The 17,603-nt window shown below is 31.0% G+C and overlaps 1 protein-coding gene across 3 annotated transcripts in view; it reads right to left on the bottom strand.

The window, feature by feature from the left end:
• Positions 1-17,603, bottom strand: part of LOC129905981 (lachesin) — a 522,046-nt gene that overhangs the window by 243,397 nt on the left and 261,046 nt on the right. The window lies entirely within an intron of this gene.

Below are 17,603 nucleotides of genomic sequence, written 5' to 3'. Positions count from 1 at the left end.
GGGGCGAGCTCACTCTTATTGGTGATGACAAGGCGATGCAATCATTGACCGCCAATGTTTACGCTACTCTTGATGATTTTAAAACAATTTTCAGTCTGTTTTTAGTTTAGGAAAAAAACAGTTTAAAATTCGTATATAATAATGATGAAAAATAGCATTTATACGGAAGTCTCTCACGAGACCAGTTACATTTCTGTTGGCGCCATTTGAGTGAACAATATATATGCACTCCGACCCTTTACCAATACATGTGCATCTGTACAACTCACACTAATAAAAAGCGGCTTCACTTATTTGGATAAACACCCATTCATGTACTTTTTATTCAATGGTTCCGCAGCTGTAAATAAACACGCTTGTTGATGACAGCCATCAAATGAAAATAAAATGGAGGCATGCACTCATCGAAAAACTTAAAGAAACTAGAGCCCTCTATAAAAGCTTCACGGAACTAACAGCACAAGCACTCCATATATTATATCCTCTAAGGCATCCATAGTGCAAAAGAGCGATAAGTCAAAAAATGACATTTTTGAGATAATGATGAGGAAATGTTGCTTTTTAAATTATCTTTATTTTGAAGGGCTTGTTGTTAACGTAAACGAAAAATTCGAAAGATTATGACTGTTTTTATCCAATTCCTACTATAGTGGAGTAACTAAAGCTCAAAAATTGGCAATATTAGGGAACCCCGCCGAACAGCTTTTGATGATCTTTTTTTTCAAACGTCGGTAATTAAAAATACTTTAAAGTCTATAGATTAAAAATTGCCTGTGTTGCCGTTTTGATTTTTTAAATTTAATTAAAAATTTTTGTGAACAAAAAAATTTTTTTTTCAAAAATTTTTCTTAAATTTCATAAATTAATTGATGCCAAAAGATTAACAATAAAACAATATTAGTTTCAGTCGAACACCTTAATTGATTTCACAAATTTTTTTTACTTTTAACACAAATAACAACAAAAAAAAAAAACGACAAAACTTTTTTTTATATATATAGCTATTGTGCTAAAAGGAGTACCTTGTATGCATTTCGGAATGTTGTCATTCCATCCTCAGCATCACGACTAAAATCCAAAGGTAGGTGTTGTTATTGTTGTTGTGGGTGAAGTTAGTTGATAAGAGAGAACAAGTTTGATTCAATGTTCCCGTTATCTAAATTCATGGCGTTTGGGTCTTTTTGTATAAAAAAGCTTTCATAAGCATCAAGTTTTCGCTCATCAAACAATTCTTTAACAAGACGCACATTCTCGAGATTAACACACATATGATTGTTATTGATTGCGTGTGCAGCTAATGCTGATCTATATGCTTGGTTGTTACGAATATATGTTCGATGTTCTTTTAAACGAGTAACGACATTTCTCTTAGTTTGGCCGTAATAAACATTTTCACATTCACTACACTTGATTGCATATATGCCCGATTTTTGTAAACTGTCTGTTTTGTCTTTTGTTGACCCTAACAAATTTGACAATTTAAATTGATTAGTATACACAATATCCATGTTATGTTCGCGAAATTTTGTTTTCAATTTGTTTGTTACGACCGGCACATAAGATATCGCGACACGAATATTTTGTTCCTCTAGCATTCGATTTTGCAAAAATAATGTTGACATTTCGTGTCTATTAATTTTGTCAGTATGTTTTTTTATAAGATTATCGATTAAGACTTCACTGTATCCGTTTACTTTCGCGATTTGTTTTATTGTCTTGCACTCTTTCATATAATTCATAGCAGAAAACTTTAGACTGCATAATCTATGCACCATTGCATGAAAGGCTGCATGTTTGTGTTGAATGCAACAATTCGAATCACTGGTTATTGTTCTAAAAGTGCTTGTCGGTTTTCGATAAATAGCTATCTCTACTTTTTTGTTTTTTCTTGTGAGCTCTAAGTCAAGAAAAGGTATCTTACCTCCAGTCTCAAGTTCATAAGTAAAATGAATCGAACTGAACTGATCGTTTAACACATTTAGCACTTTTTCTACTTCAGTTGTATTAACAACCGAAAACACATCATCTACATATCTATGCCATACTTTCGGCAACAAATTCTTTTCTTTTAAACTAAGCTCAAAATAAGCCATAAACAACTCACTTATTAAGGGACTTAAAGGGTTGCCCATGTTTGTGCCTTTTTCTACTAAATAGTAAGAATCACGGAATTGAAAAAAACTTTGACTCATACAAGTTTTAGCTGCACGAATGTAAAGCAATTTTTTGTTTGTCGGTAGATCTAAAGAAACCAAGTATTTTTCGAATTGTTCCAGCGCGATATTAACTGGTATATTTGGGAAAAGGGACGACACGTCAAATGAAACCATACATTCATTTTCTTCAATCACAATGTCTTCAATTTTTTGGGCGAAATCGAAAGAATTTTTAACCGAAAGGCTCACAATAGTTGGTAATTTTTTAATTTCACTCACTAACCATTTTGCAATTTTATAACAAGGCGCGTTTATATTCGAAACAATTGGTCTCATTTTATTTCCTTGTTTATGAATCTTCGGTAAACCGTATAGTTTTGCAACGTTTGGATTCGAAACTTTAAGCACTCGATTTAAACGTTGACCGAACACTTTACTTTACTTATTTTTCGACTGAAACTAATATTGTTTTATTGTTTATCGGATTTCACGTCGCTCAAAAAACTATTTTATTAAATTTGCCAAAAGATTGTCTAGGAAACTCAAGGAAAAAAATATATGGGAGTGAGAGACAATCTTCTATCGTTCAAGCGATAGATGCAATCTTCTTATTAATTGACTTCCAACACAAACAAAAATATTTGAACACAACGGCAACACCTACAATATTTAAATATACATTTTTAAAAAGCTAGATTCCTAGTCATACTTGTAAAATTAAAATTAAGTTAATTGAATTAAGGGCTTTTGAAAGAATGGTAACTGAACTCAGATTTTTGAAAAAAAAAAAATTATTGAAAAATTTTAACATGTCGTTTTTTAAACTTTTTCGTAATATAAGATGCATTTATTTTCAAATTTTTTTGGTCCCATTTATTATGATTTGAAATTATAAAAGGAAATGTCAATATGTATTACGGTTTATGAAAAAAATTAAAAAGTATTTTCGAAGAACTTTTTTAATAAAAGTTTTGAAAAAAAAATTAACTTATTTTGTTTTTAAAGTTCAACATCTAAACATAAAATTATTTTTTATTCATTTAATAACTCTTACTGTTGAAAATTAAATAGCAAAAATTTAAAGTTCTTTTTTACCAAAATCTTTGAGAAAATTAATTATTTCAATGCAAAAATTTGTTTTTATCAACAAAAAACCCAATGAAATTGATGTAGGGTCAATGTGGGTAAATGTTAAAAGCTTCAGTTAAATCCCTTTCATGAATACATAAGTACAAATCGCGGACACATGTATCTTTTAACTTAAACGTCAAGCTCATTGCTGTCAAGAGAGAATTCATTCGACGAGCGTATTTTCCGTGAAAGATAACACGGTGTTACAAAAATGAGGTTTTAAAATAAACGCGGGCGGAGACCTATCAGGTTTTGTAGAGCTAGTCGCACTGAATACGAAACGGTATTTGAAAATCCCCTAACACCCCCAAAATCTGGAGTTACGGGCAAAAAACGGTTTTTTGGACCTTCACCCATTGAAAAAATTCTAGCTTCGACAATTTTTTACCCATTTTCGATTTTTTTACAGTTTCTGATAGAAGATAAATATACCTTTTTAACAATGTATAAAACATGTAACTCGGTTAAGCCACTTAGAATTTATAAGATGTCAAAGTTAAAAAATTCAATTTTTTTTGTCATTTGCCCAACTTCGGCATCAATTTAAAGTATATGTTTTCAAAACAATATGCTATTTAAAAAATATATTCTAAAACAATATCTATTTCCCAATTGATCGAGGTATTTTTTATGAAAATCACTTCAAAATTGGCTTAGAAAAAAAAATTTTCGATTTCAACCCAGATACAGAAATTCGAACTTTTAGGTATAGAACAAAAATGTTGTTTCGGCACGTAGTAGGATAAGTTGGACGCTAGGATTTGATGAAGGGTTTTTGTAGAGGAGCTCAATACAAACATTTATTTTTCTTTGGGAGGGGGGTCTATCTCCCCCTGTTTAGGTGGGAGGGGCATTTTTCTAAAAAAAAATTATCAAAATAAAAAAAAATTATTAAAAAACAACGGCAACACTTACAGTAATAAATGATACCATTTAAAAAAGGCAAAATTGTTTATTTGATTCTAATTTTTAAATCAATATAATATTACCAATAGTTTTTGAAATAATCGATTTCAAAGTTAAAAATAGGGGAAAAAAAAATTTTTTAAACTCATTTTATACTATTTTTGTCCAGACTGCGAATTTTAGTAAAAAAAATTACTCACACAAAAAACTGCCTCAATTGATTCCTTATCGAACCGTGAAAACTATATGTTTCTATGTCTTCTAGTTTTTGGGAAAATTGAAAAATTATTTTATCAGATTTTTCTTTTTTCAAAATATTTTTTGTTTTTATTTGTTTTTATTTTTCAATTTTCTCAAAAACTAGAAGACATAGAAACATATAGTTTTCACTGTTCGATAAGGAATTAATTGAGGCAGTTTTCTATTTAAGTAATTTATTTACTAAAATTCACAGTCTGGACAAAAATAGTATAAAATGAGTTAAAAAAAAAATTTGTTCCCCTATTTTTAACTTTGAATCGATTATTTCAAAAACTATTGGTAATATTATATTGATTTAAAAATTAGAAACAAATGAACAATTTTGCCTTTTGGAAATGGTATCATTTATTACTGTAAGTGTTGCCGTTGTTTTTTAATAATTTTTTTTTATTTTGATAATTTTTTTTTAGAAAAATGCCCCTCCCACCTAAACAGGGGGAGATAGACCCCCCTCCCAAAGAAAAAAAATGTTTGTATTGAGCTCCTCTACAAAAACCTTTCATCAAATCCTGGCGTCCAACTTATCCTACTACGTGCCGAAACAACATTTTTGTTCTATACCTAAAAGTTCGAATTTCTGTATCTGGGTTGAAATCGAAAAATTTTTTTTTCTAAGCCAATTTTGAAAATTTTTTTTTTTCTAAGCCAATTTTGAAGTGATTTTCATAAAAAATACCTCGATCAATTGGGAAATAGATATTGTTTTAGAATATATTTTTTAAATAGCATGTTGTTTTGAAAACATATACTTTAAATTGATGCCGAAGTTGGGCAAATGACAAAAAAAATTGAATTTTTGAACTTTGACATCTTATAAATTCTAAGTGGCTTAACCGAGTTACATGTTTTATACATTGTTAAAAAGGTATATTTATCTTCTATCAGAAACTGTAAAAAAATCAAAAATGGGTAAAAAATTGTCGAAGCTAGAATTTTTTCAATGGGTGAAGGCCCAAAAAACCGTTTTTTGCCCGTAACTCCAGATTTTGGGGGTGTTAGGGGATTTTCAAATACCGTTTCGTATTCAGTGCGACTAGCTCTACAAAACCTGATAGGTCTCCGCCCGCGTATATTTTGAGTGTTACACCGTGATAATTTTTTAAAGTGCCAAACAAGTCGTTAGTCTTTCAGAAAAATTAAATATTTTTGCAGATTCAAATAAGTCAGTATAATTTGCAAATACTTTTCAGTTTTTAATTTTGATGTAGAGTCTATGTGAAACAAACAAATTTTAAAATACAGGACATTTATGTCGATTTGCATGTTTTGCTGAAATTATTGGTTTTAATAAAAAAAAACGTATTTTTAGTCAATTACTATTGCTAAAGTGCAGCGGAGTCCATTTAAAGTAGCCAACACCATAAATTTCAGTGGATGATGTTGCAAAATCGGCCTTTGACGTACAAAAAAAATATATGACGTTCAGAGCTGCTCAGAATGCATTTTGGGTGCCTATATAAAGATTCAAAGGAAGAAAACAAAAACTTTTATTGGAATTTGAAAAAGTTTTTGTAGGTACCTTCTTGAACGTTTTTCAAGTTGTTATCCATATGATAAAGAGGAATTTCTAAATTTTAAACCACCGTTTACATTTACCCCAAATTTGGAAAAAACCACAAACATGATGGGGTATTTGTAAACATGCCATATTTGACAGTAATTTAAACAATTTGGGAAATATTTGTTTATATTTATAAAGAAGAATTGCCATCATTTCATATTTGCATTTGAAGATACCATTCAAGTTGTTCCGTGAAAACATATAAAAATCTAAAGTCGAAAGAAAAATAAAATGCACGACTGTGTCGCACGTACTTGCTCTTGTAGTTATAAGTATCTTTATCTTAAATATCTTTTGGAAATTTTAGATTTTTTAAGTGTCGAGAAAAAAAATATCGAAAGTTAAAAAAATTCAATTTAAATTTTTTTTCAAAAACTTTTTTTTTAACATTTTACAGTTCAAAATGATGTCTGTAAATTTTGAATAAAATTGACTTATGCTTTGATGAAATTTATGAATCTTAAAAATATGTCAATTTTTGAAAAACGGTAAAGCCATATTTCCGTTCTCCGCATTTTTTGAGAAAAACTAAAAACGCAGTTTTGTTAGAATCAATTAGACTATTACGCACACCAAATTTAATCAAAATCGTTAGAGCCGTTTTCGAGAAATTTGCAATACCTCGAAAACGTTGTATGGGAGATATGCGTTAAAAAGGAGATATTAAAAAAATAAAAAAAACGGTCCTAGGAAATTACGTAAAAATCGTCTGTACCAAGTTTCAAGCAAATCCATCCATCCGTTTAGGCCCTAGCTCGATGTACAGATGGACGCACAGACGCACACACGCACAGACCGACGGACGGCATGACGAAAACCACTTTTTTGATCTTCTCCATTATCGTAATGTTGGTTTTGATTAAAACTTCAAATTTTTTTTTCTACACGAAACCAATACTTGCCCTATAGAGCAAGTAAAAAGACATGAAATTGTTTACATTTACCCACATTGACCCTAATTTTTAATTTTTTTTTCAAAAGTGTGATTTACATTACCTTATCTGCTTCGGAATTCAACTGATAATATTTATGGCCAAACATTTTTTTTTTAAATAAATTCATATTTTATTAGAAAAAGTTTGGAAAAAAGTCATTTAAATTTTTTTAATAACATTTTTTTTTTAATTCTGAGTTTGAGGACCATTTTTTCAAAAACTCTTATATAAAATTAGTGGATTTAAATTTAAGAGATAAGAATGAGCTTCTGGCTTTTTAAAAATGTATTTTAAAATATTGTAGGTGTTGCCGTTGTTTTCAAAATATTTTTTTTTTGTGTTTGAGGGCAGAATGTTAGAAAATTGCATTTATCGCTTAAACGATGGAAGATTGCCCCATACTCCTCTGTATTTTTTTTTCCTTAAATTACCTAGAGAATCTCTTGCTATCATTTGTTTTATGAAATTTAAGCAATAAAAAATGGTTTTGTTTAAAAAAAATTTTAATTTTAAAAAACAATACGGCAACATCGGCAATTTTTAATCCATAGACTTTAAAGTATTTTTAATTACCTATGTTTGAAAAAAAATCGTCAAAATCAGAGCTGTTCGGTCGGGTTCCCTAATAATTTGCTTTAGTTACTCTACTACTATATTAAAAGTCAAACTCTTTCCTAATTTAATCAATTTTAAAAAATAAATTTATTAAAACTACAAAATAAACATAATGGTTCTTGTAATAGAGCTTTGACATTATAGAAATTGCTGTCCCATGGAAAGTTATAGGGGAAAGTTTAGAGTCAGTATGTATTTTGCAGAAACGTTTTCTCGAAATGAACTTTTTTGAGTTTTCGCTCTTTTGCACTGAGGGAGGGTGCGATATATACAATGATATTTATATCATTCATCACATTGACTAACTTACCGGACAGACCAGCCGCCATTTGTCTGATCTGATGCTGTTTTGATAGTGTGAACACCCATCCGACAGCCTGTCCGGTTTGCCGGATGGTTTTCAAAAAATTTTAATTTTTTGGTGGTCGGACGGACATGTTATGTCGTTTTCTATTGACTTTTGAGAAAAAGTGTAAAATTCTCAGATTCTCCTCTGCAAATAGAATATGAAATCTAGTTTTGTAATTGTGTGCGAAATCTGTGCGTATAAAAAAAATAAAACAACAACAAATGGTCAGACAAATGTCAAACAGAGGAGTGTGTATGAAAGTGGGTGCGTTTGTATGCGTGAATCTTGATAAAAATCCAGAATCAGATTCTTGAATCTCAGATTCATTTTTTTGTCATTTTTTTGAATCTCAACACGCAAATAGATCATGAAATCTGAGATTTGTCTACTATTTCCCCTCTCCACCCCCCCTTTCAGCTGTCAAATTTACAAATCTCATTCTGAGATTCGTCAATAGAAAACGACATTAGTCAATTAAACGACATGTCTGTCCGGCAGACAGTTATAATCCATTGTCTCTAATTTGAGAGCAGAATAGGGTAAAGATATATTAAAAATAAGCTGAAAAGTGGGTTTTGATGAAAATTGTCTGATGAATGTGAACGAAAAATATAATTCGGCCATCAGGCCAAATTACAACCGGTCTGTCCGGTAAGTTGGTCAATGTGAACCCCCCTAATAGTATTTTTAACACCTGTTGAGATTTTTCCTAGAATTTGGGACAGAATATGAGTTCCATCTTCATCCCCACACCGCAAGCCTTTCAAAGCATCCCACGTGAAAACTCTGTTCTCTATATGCAACCTATCGTCCCTCAAAACAATCTTTTTCTTCGGATTTTCATCTCGCAGCGGTTTTATCAGCCTGATCAATTTAGATCTCCTTTGCTGAACGTTCAATGGCAGGTCTTTATTGATGGATATACCTGAATCTTTGAGTTGTCTACAATTGCGAAGTACACTAGAAGCTATGTAGCGGGTCTTCATTTGGATGATCACTGTTGATTTGCGAGGATCTTGGCTTCGAATGGCGTCACTGCTTGAGTCGAGATTGACAAAGCCTGCGCAGACAGACTTCGCTTTGTTTGTCATGTCAGCATCTTTCTCAACAGGTAATCGCACAACCAGATTTTTTTCAGAATTTTTTTTGCAGTATTTTATCGATTTGTGATTCTTATTGTTTATTTCGATCTTCTAATTGAGAAACTTTAGATGATATTTCTTCATGTTTGGGTTTTAGTGATGTTATTTCTGTAAATAAAAGCTGGAAGTCGTTTTTGGCCGGAAGTTCTTTGATAAGTGCAGTATTATATTCCCGTAGAATTTGTTTTAGTAATTCTGGTGTAATACTCATATTTTCGTTAGGTTCGTTAGTAAAATAGTTAGAGCTTCTTTTTTCAGTGTTATTTTTGAAGTTATACTTCTTATGGGACGGTGGGTATGAAAATTTGCTTTTTGACAGAGATGTCAAAGGGATTAGCAAGTAGCGCCACTTCAACCCACCGTGGTAAGAAAGTATAACTATTGTAAACAATAGGTATGTTTCCTCTCAAATAAAAACACACAGAGAAAAATATGACCCGCTAAAAACTAACAGATTACCATATTGTTTTACCTTCCATACATTTCATAAAGAAATCTTATTAAAATCAACGATTAATAAGGTTTTTTTAAGGAGATTTCTTATTATTTTTATAGAGAAAATCTTATTAAAATTTGACTAAAAAGTTGATTTTTTTTGCAACTTAGCACTGGAACAAAAATCGCGATTAATATTTTCATTGCAGGTTGGTTCAGGTGGGCGACTAATCATCGGTCATCGTTTTTTTTATTTTTTTGCAGATTTTAAAACAATAAGGAAAACCCGATTGTTTTAATAAGGTTTCCTTCTTGGATGAAAACCATAGAGAAATCTTATTGTTTTTGTTCTATTTTATGTGGTCTATTTTTCTATGTGTAATTGAGTAAAAGTACAGAAACACTAGGTCTGTTTGTGTACTACCTAAAACAGAAATATTTCTACTTATTTCAACTTTTTTAACCCAATTCCTGTTTGGGTACTCCAAAACTGTAGTTTTTCACAAAAAAGGCCGCGAGAGAGAAAAAAAATTTCCCCTTCTTGCGAATTTCTGCCCACAAAAATTTTTTCGGACAAAATAGTGCTTTCTCTGTTTTTCTTTCATTGTTCTTGTCGCACAACATAAACAAAACAAACTACAAAAATGGCGGTGTGGGTTTTTTTTTCTATTTTTTTTATTGCGTGGTGTAATACTATGTGATTTATGCTAAATCTACTTAGCTAAATCTCGGATTTAGCGTAGGTGGAAACGTAGTAGGTATAATACTCAAAATAAAGTGATATTTAATGAACAAAATAATAAAAAAGTGTTTCGAAAACAATACAAAGTGGTTTTTATATTTTTTTTTTTTTTTTCAATTTGTATTTATATATTTTCATGAACAAAACAAAGTACAAACATGGCGGTGTGGCTTTGTTTTGTGTTTTTATTTAGTTTTAGTGGCTCAGTGCCTTATTTTTTAAATATTTTATGAAAGAAAAAATAGAAAAACAATACCTACCTACAAAGTGTTTTGATATTTTTCATTTCTTTATCTGTGAATACGTGTGAAAAGTACAATTCGTTTAATACCTTCCTTTCACCAGTAGATGTCCACACAAATTTTGAATTTAAACATGATTTTGGTTTGTACATGAACTTGAATAGCTCAAATAGCTCACTCCAGACACCCACCTTTCAATAAATATGTACAGAAATAAAAAAAAAAAGTTCGTGTTTTGAATTTATTATATTATTTTTTTATAAATTTATTTCCTACTGAACACTTAAATTGTTTTTAATTGTTTTGAGCTCAACTCCACAGTTGAATGTGTTGGTGCCATTTAAAATGCACGGGAAAACTACCACATATAAGCACTGTGGTGGGGTTTTTTTTTTTCTATTTTTTTTATTGCGTGGTGTAATACTTTGTGATTTATGCTAAATCTACTTAGCTAAATCTCGGATTTAGCGTAGGTGGAAACGTAGTAGGTAATAATAAAGTGATATTTAATGAACAAAATAATAAAAAAGTGTTTCGAAAACAATACAAAGTGGTTTTTATATTTTTTTTTTCAATTTGTATTTATATTTTTTCATGAACAAAACAAAGTACAAACATGGCGGTGTGGCTTTGTTTTGTGTTTTTATTTAGTTTTAGTGGTTCAGTGCCTTATTTTATAAATATTTTATGAAAGAAAAAATAGAAAAACAATACCTACAAAGTGTTTTGATATTTTTCATTTCTTTATTTTTTTTTTCAATTGGTGTTTTTTTGTTGTTGAAAAAGTAGCTGAAAATTTTGTGCTAAAAGCGTTTGGATACTTTAACACAATTTTTCTTTCTCTGAGAGGATCCCCACTGGTTAAAACTTGACACGACAGGTTTCATATTTTTGTCCAAAAGAACCAAACAGGCCTACTTTAAACAAAAAAAAAACAACAAAAAATGTAAACAACAACAACAATTGGAAATGAAAATAAAGAAACGAAAAATATAAAAAACAACTCTTTGTATTGTTTTTGAAACACTTTTTTTTATTATTCATTTTTTTTAATAAAAACACACAGACAAAGCCACACCGCCATTTTTGAAACTTGATTTGTTCATCAAAATATGTAAACAACAACACCAATTAAGAAATAAAAATATAGAAACGAAAAATATCAAAATAATTTCTTTTATTTTTTTCCTACACTTTTTTATTATTATTTATTCAAAAGTTTATATATTTTAAACACTAAACCATAAAAACGCAATAAAAAAAAAAATAAAAACACAAGACGAGGCCACACTGCCATGTTTGTAGTTTGTTTTGTTTTTGTTATGGACAAGCGACAAGACCAAATAAGAAAAAAAAAGAGAGCACTATCTTTTGACAGATTTCAGATTTCTCCCTTCAAGCAAGAAAACGGAGTTCAGAAAAGGCACTCCGACCTCCGACCGAGAAAAACGGGGTTGCGCTCACACACTTGCAACTTTTTGTGTATGAACACAAAGTCGAAGGAGAAATCGTGGTGAAAAAACCAATACATATAAAATCGGCTCCGCGGTGATTATAATTTCCATACTAATTTGAGCCGCCTGCGGACCCGTTTCTGAGCCGAAGTCGGACTCAGCTCCGCCTGAGGCGGACTGGATTGGGACCGAGGTCGGACTCGTTTTTGCTTGAAGGGCTGTTGTGACCGCTGCACTAGTGCCAATCTTCCAACATAATTAAGAACTACTTTAAGTCTTGTTCTTCTACATAGAGGAAGGAATACCTAGAGAGCCGACTCGTACCCCCCTTACCTAAAACACCCGCAAATTTAATTTCAGATAATCTCTCTTATTTTTCTCTTGTTTTCCTATCTGTGAATACGTGTGAAAAGTACAATTCGTTTAATACCTTCCTTTCACCAGTAGATGTCCTCACAAATTTTGAATTTAAACATGATTTTGGTTTGTACATGAACTTGAATAGCTCAAATAGCTCACTCCAGACACCCACCTTTCAATAAATATGTACAGAAATAAAAAAAAAAAGTTCGTGTTTTGAATTTATTATATTATTTTTTTATGAATTTATTTCCTACTGAGCACTTAAATTGTTTTTAATTGTTTTGAGCTCAACTCCACAGTTGAATGTGTTGGTGCCATTTAAAATGCACGGGAAAACTACCACATATAAGCACTGTGGAGTTTTTACTCTCATTGCAGCTTGTAGGGTGGAAGAGAAAAACCAACCGAAGTCGCGTCTCTAGGTATTCCTTCCTCTTTGTTCTTCTACGTGATGTTATTGTTAATAGCCGTGTTCCTATGTACGTGGAAGCCACTGATCTCTGTAAAACACTTGTAGTGAATTAATTACAAATAATAGATGTGTTTTGGTTCTTTTTGGACAAAAATATGAAACTTGTCAAATTTTAAGGATTGGGGACGAAATCCTCTGAAAAAAAAGAAAAATTGAACAAAAGTAGCCAAACACTTTAAGACTTTTTTGAAGTTATACTTCTTTTGCGAGGGTGGGTATAAAAATGTTCTTTTTGACAAGAACTGTCAAAGGGATTAGTCAGTAGCACCACCTAGTGTTCATAATTGTAAACGTAGTTTTTTTTGTTTACCCCAACTAACAATTTTTGCTTAGGGTTTCGAGTCCAAAGGGCTATTCGCACCTATAAAACTGGTATACTAACCACGGTAAAAATCAGTAAACGCTGATATTTATACTCCTAAGAAATTTCTTAGGGGTATCTTATAGTGGGATTATAGGTGCGATGAAAAATTCTCTGTAAGCATTGTATAATGCTTCGCTGAACTTCTGTTTAGTGTCACACTATAATGATGTTGGGAAGTGCTTATAGTGTCACAATATAATAATGTTAGTTGGAAAGTGTTTGATTTTTATTCACACTTAAAAATTCTCAAGTGCGTTATTGTAATTATTTTTTGTGTTAAATAGTTTAAAATAAAATATAAAAACAGTTAAAATTGGTGTAAAGTTTAAAGTATTTCTCTTTTATACTATTAGTATCAACCTAGCTCTTCAGATAAACTTGGTTTATAAAAATAAATGAATACTAAAATAAAAATCAATATAAATGCAACACAATTTATTTTCTTTTTATTTCTCCTCCTTTTATATCCTCCCTCACTTTTTGTTTCTCCTTCACCACTTTCGTTTGTTGATGACAAACTTTACAGTAGTCTTACAGTGTACTTCTTCCCACACCTATAGGATCGAATACCACTTTCGGCTACTGATGAGAAACTTTACAGGAGTATTTCATTGCACTTCTCATAAGTTTAATAGGAGTGAAAAAAGGGTCCCTTTTTGATGATAAACAGGATCAATGAGTCTTTTAGGTGTGAAATTAGTCATGACGAGAAGCTTCTCACCATCGTTATATTAAACCTATGAGAAGTACAATGAAATACTCCTGTAAAGTTTCTCATCAGTAGCCGAAAGTGGTATTCGATCCTATAAGCGTACCACAGAGTTCTTATTGGAAGCATAATAGGGCTCCCGACAAACACTTTTGGATCTATAAAGCTTTATAGATGCAATTTTTGATTCTGTAAAGCATTATAGAAGCAAAATTGTTAGTAGGGCTATTCAATATTCATCAAGACGGAGGAAAAAAATAAAACTCATCACACCTATAATCCCACTATAAGATACTCCTTAGAAGTTTCTTAGAAGTATAAATATCAGCGTTTGCTGAAAATTTTTTACCGTGTGTAGTATACGCCCTTTTGGGCTCGAAACTCGGAAGCAAAAATGTTAGTTGGGCGGTGTGGTTAGGACTTAAATCACCATCCAGTGTATAAATAAATAAACAAAAGAAACTATTTCAAATGCGTTTACAGCTTAATCAGTGAAACATCAAAATTATTGCAAAATCTTCTTATCACGCACCCTTTAGGTGTTTTTTTTATTACCACCGGTCTTAACTGGACAAAAAAAACGGCTCGGGGCTTAACCTGAAATCTTGGCAGCACTGTATATTGAATGTTCCGAAAACAGCAGACACAACAAAAATTTAGAATTGTCATATTTTTCGCTTTCGTCATTTTCTTGTATTTTTCATGTATGTTTTACAAAGAGATACAAAAATGTATGCTAGCAAAACTATTTTAATACATTTTGTCTTCCAAACGTGAGTTTTCACGTTTTTAAACAAATTCTAAACAATTTATGAAAAAATTGGTTTGGTAGCACAGATTTAAAACTCTTCAAAAAGTTAAGCCCAGAGAAATCTCCGGGCTAAAGAACTTAGCCCAAGGGACTAAGGTGTTGTTGTATTTAACATGTAAATTGCTTAGCCCAGACTGCGTTTTTTTTGTCTAGTCAAGACCGGTTGTAATAAAAAATACACCTTTTGTTTCATATTCAATAGGCGCGTCCCACCAAGAAAAAAAAATCTCTGAGGACTCTATGTCATTTTGAAAGAGAGCAAAATAATTTTATGGGACAAGTAGTTTCGCACATGAATCCAATTTTTTTCAAATCCAACACTTCAACTGCCACTTCACACAAGTCCAACTTTTCTCAATTGTGAAAAAAAAATATTTCGTGAAGCAAGATCAAAATAATAACACATTCTTCAAATTTGCATTGAATTTTTCATGTTTTTAGCACTTTTATAACAGCACACCACCAAAAAACAAAAGTCAAAACAATAAGAAAAAAAAAATTAAGGAAAGAGAAAGAAAACTAAGAAATAAATCCAAAAAAATTCGTCTCAGAAATCTCCGAAAAAAAAGTGACCGCTCGTCTGAGATTTTTTGTCTCACTTAAAAAATCTCGGAGTCCTCAGAGATCTCTCTTGGTGGGACGCACCCATTGAATAAGAAGTACTTCTTATTCAATGGACGCACCTAATGTTAGTCCACAACCGTCAACATCAACATTTACGGCCATATTATTCACTCTGGATTTAGTTTGGATTTAAGTTAATTTTAAATCCAATCCATTAACGGCCATATTATTCACTCTGGATTTAGTTTGGATTGAAGTTAATTTTAAATCCAATCACTTAAATCTGAATTTTATAAATCCAAGGATTTAATTTTTTGTTCATATTATTCACTCAAAAAAAATTATGTGATTATTCAATAATTTTTGTATAATTTGCATTTATCTCTATTATTCCTTCACAAAATACTTGACAAAACAACTGAACACTGTGAAAATGAATTTTACATCTGGATTTATAAAGTTAAACAGACCTCCAGAGAGCAGTTTAAATTTGTTTGGATTTAACGAGATTGGATTTAAAAAATTGGATTTAAGATTGGATTTAAGTAGTGAATATTATGGACTTGGATTTATTTTTGACATTTGACATTCTTTACATCCAGATGTATTTTTTAAACTAGTGAATAATATGGCCGTAAATCTGAATTTCATAAATCCAAGGATTTAATTTTTTGGTCATATTATTCACCCAAAAAAAAATTATATGTTTATTCAATAAATTTTGTATAATTTGCATTTATCTTTATTTTTCCTTCACAAAATACGTGAAAAAACAACTGAACACTGTTAAAACTAGTTTTACATCTGGATTTATAAAGTCAAACAGACCTCCAGAGAGCAGTTTAAATTTGTTTGGATTTAACGAGATTGGATTTAAAAAATTGGATTTAAGTAGTGAATATTAGGGAATTGGATTTATTTTTGACATTTGACATTGTTTACATCCAGATGTATTTTTTAAACTAGTGAATAATATGGCCGTTACAGTTAGAAATTTTTTGTTTACCATGGACAAGTAACAGCTGTCATATTTGCCCTAACAATTTCTCAGTGTGCTTCAATAGACTTAATCATAGATTATACCTAACTTAAAAAACAAAAATATTACGCTAAAAACAAAAGTTAGTACATGAACTTGAATAGCTCAAATAGCTCACTCCAGACACCCACCTTTCAATAAATATGTACAGAAATAAAAAAAAAAAGTTCGTGTTTTGAATTTATTATATTATTTTTTTATGAATTTATTTCCTACTGAACACTTAAATTGTTTTTAATTGTTTTGAGCTCAACTCCACAGTTGAATGTGTTGGTGCCATTTAAAATGCACGGGAAAACTACCACATATAAGCACTGTGGAGTTTTTACTCTCATTGCAGCTTGTAGGGTGGAAGAGAAAAACCAACCGAAGTCGCGTCTCTAGGTATTCCTTCCTCTTTGTTCTTCTACGTGATGTTATTGTTAATAGCCGTGTTCCTATGTACGTGGAAGCCACTGATCTCTGTAAAACACTTGTAGTGAATTAATTACAAATAATAGATGTGTTTTGGTTCTTTTTGGACAAAAATATGAAACTTGTCAAATTTTAAGGATTGGGGACGAAATCCTCTGAAAAAAAAAGAAAAATTGAACAAAAGTAGCCAAACACTTTAAGACTTTTTTGAAGTTATACTTCTTTTGCGAGGGTGGGTATAAAAATGTTCTTTTTGACAAGAACTGTCAAAGGGATTAGTCAGTAGCACCACCTAGTGTTCATAATTGTAAACGTAGTTTTTTTTGTTTACCCCAACTAACAATTTTTGCTTAGGGTTTCGAGTCCAAAGGGCTATTCGCACCTATAAAACTGGTATACTAACCACGGTAAAAATCAGTAAACGCTGATATTTATACTCCTAAGAAATTTCTTAGGGGTATCTTATAGTGGGATTATAGGTGCGATGAAAAATTCTCTGTAAGCATTGTATAATGCTTCGCTGAACTTCTGTTTAGTGTCACACTATAATGATGTTGGGAAGTGCTTATAGTGTCACAATATAATAATGTTAGTTGGAAAGTGTTTGATTTTTATTCACACTTAAAAATTCTCAAGTGCGTTATTGTAATTATTTTTTGTGTTAAATAGTTTAAAATAAAATATAAAAACAGTTAAAATTGGTGTAAAGTTTAAAGTATTTCTCTTTTATACTATTAGTATCAACCTAGCTCTTCAGATAAACTTGGTTTATAAAAATAAATGAATACTAAAATAAAAATCAATATAAATGCAACACAATTTATTTTCTTTTTATTTCTCCTCCTTTTATATCCTCCCTCACTTTTTGTTTCTCCTTCACCACTTTCGTTTGTTGATGACAAACTTTACAGTAGTCTTACAGTGTACTTCTTCCCACA

This window comes from Episyrphus balteatus, chromosome 1 (genome assembly GCF_945859705.1).
Source record: "Episyrphus balteatus chromosome 1, idEpiBalt1.1, whole genome shotgun sequence".
Taxonomy (NCBI): domain Eukaryota; kingdom Metazoa; phylum Arthropoda; class Insecta; order Diptera; family Syrphidae; genus Episyrphus; species Episyrphus balteatus.
Note: the sequence above shows the minus strand (reverse complement) of the source record. Positions and strands in the feature narration are given on the sequence as shown.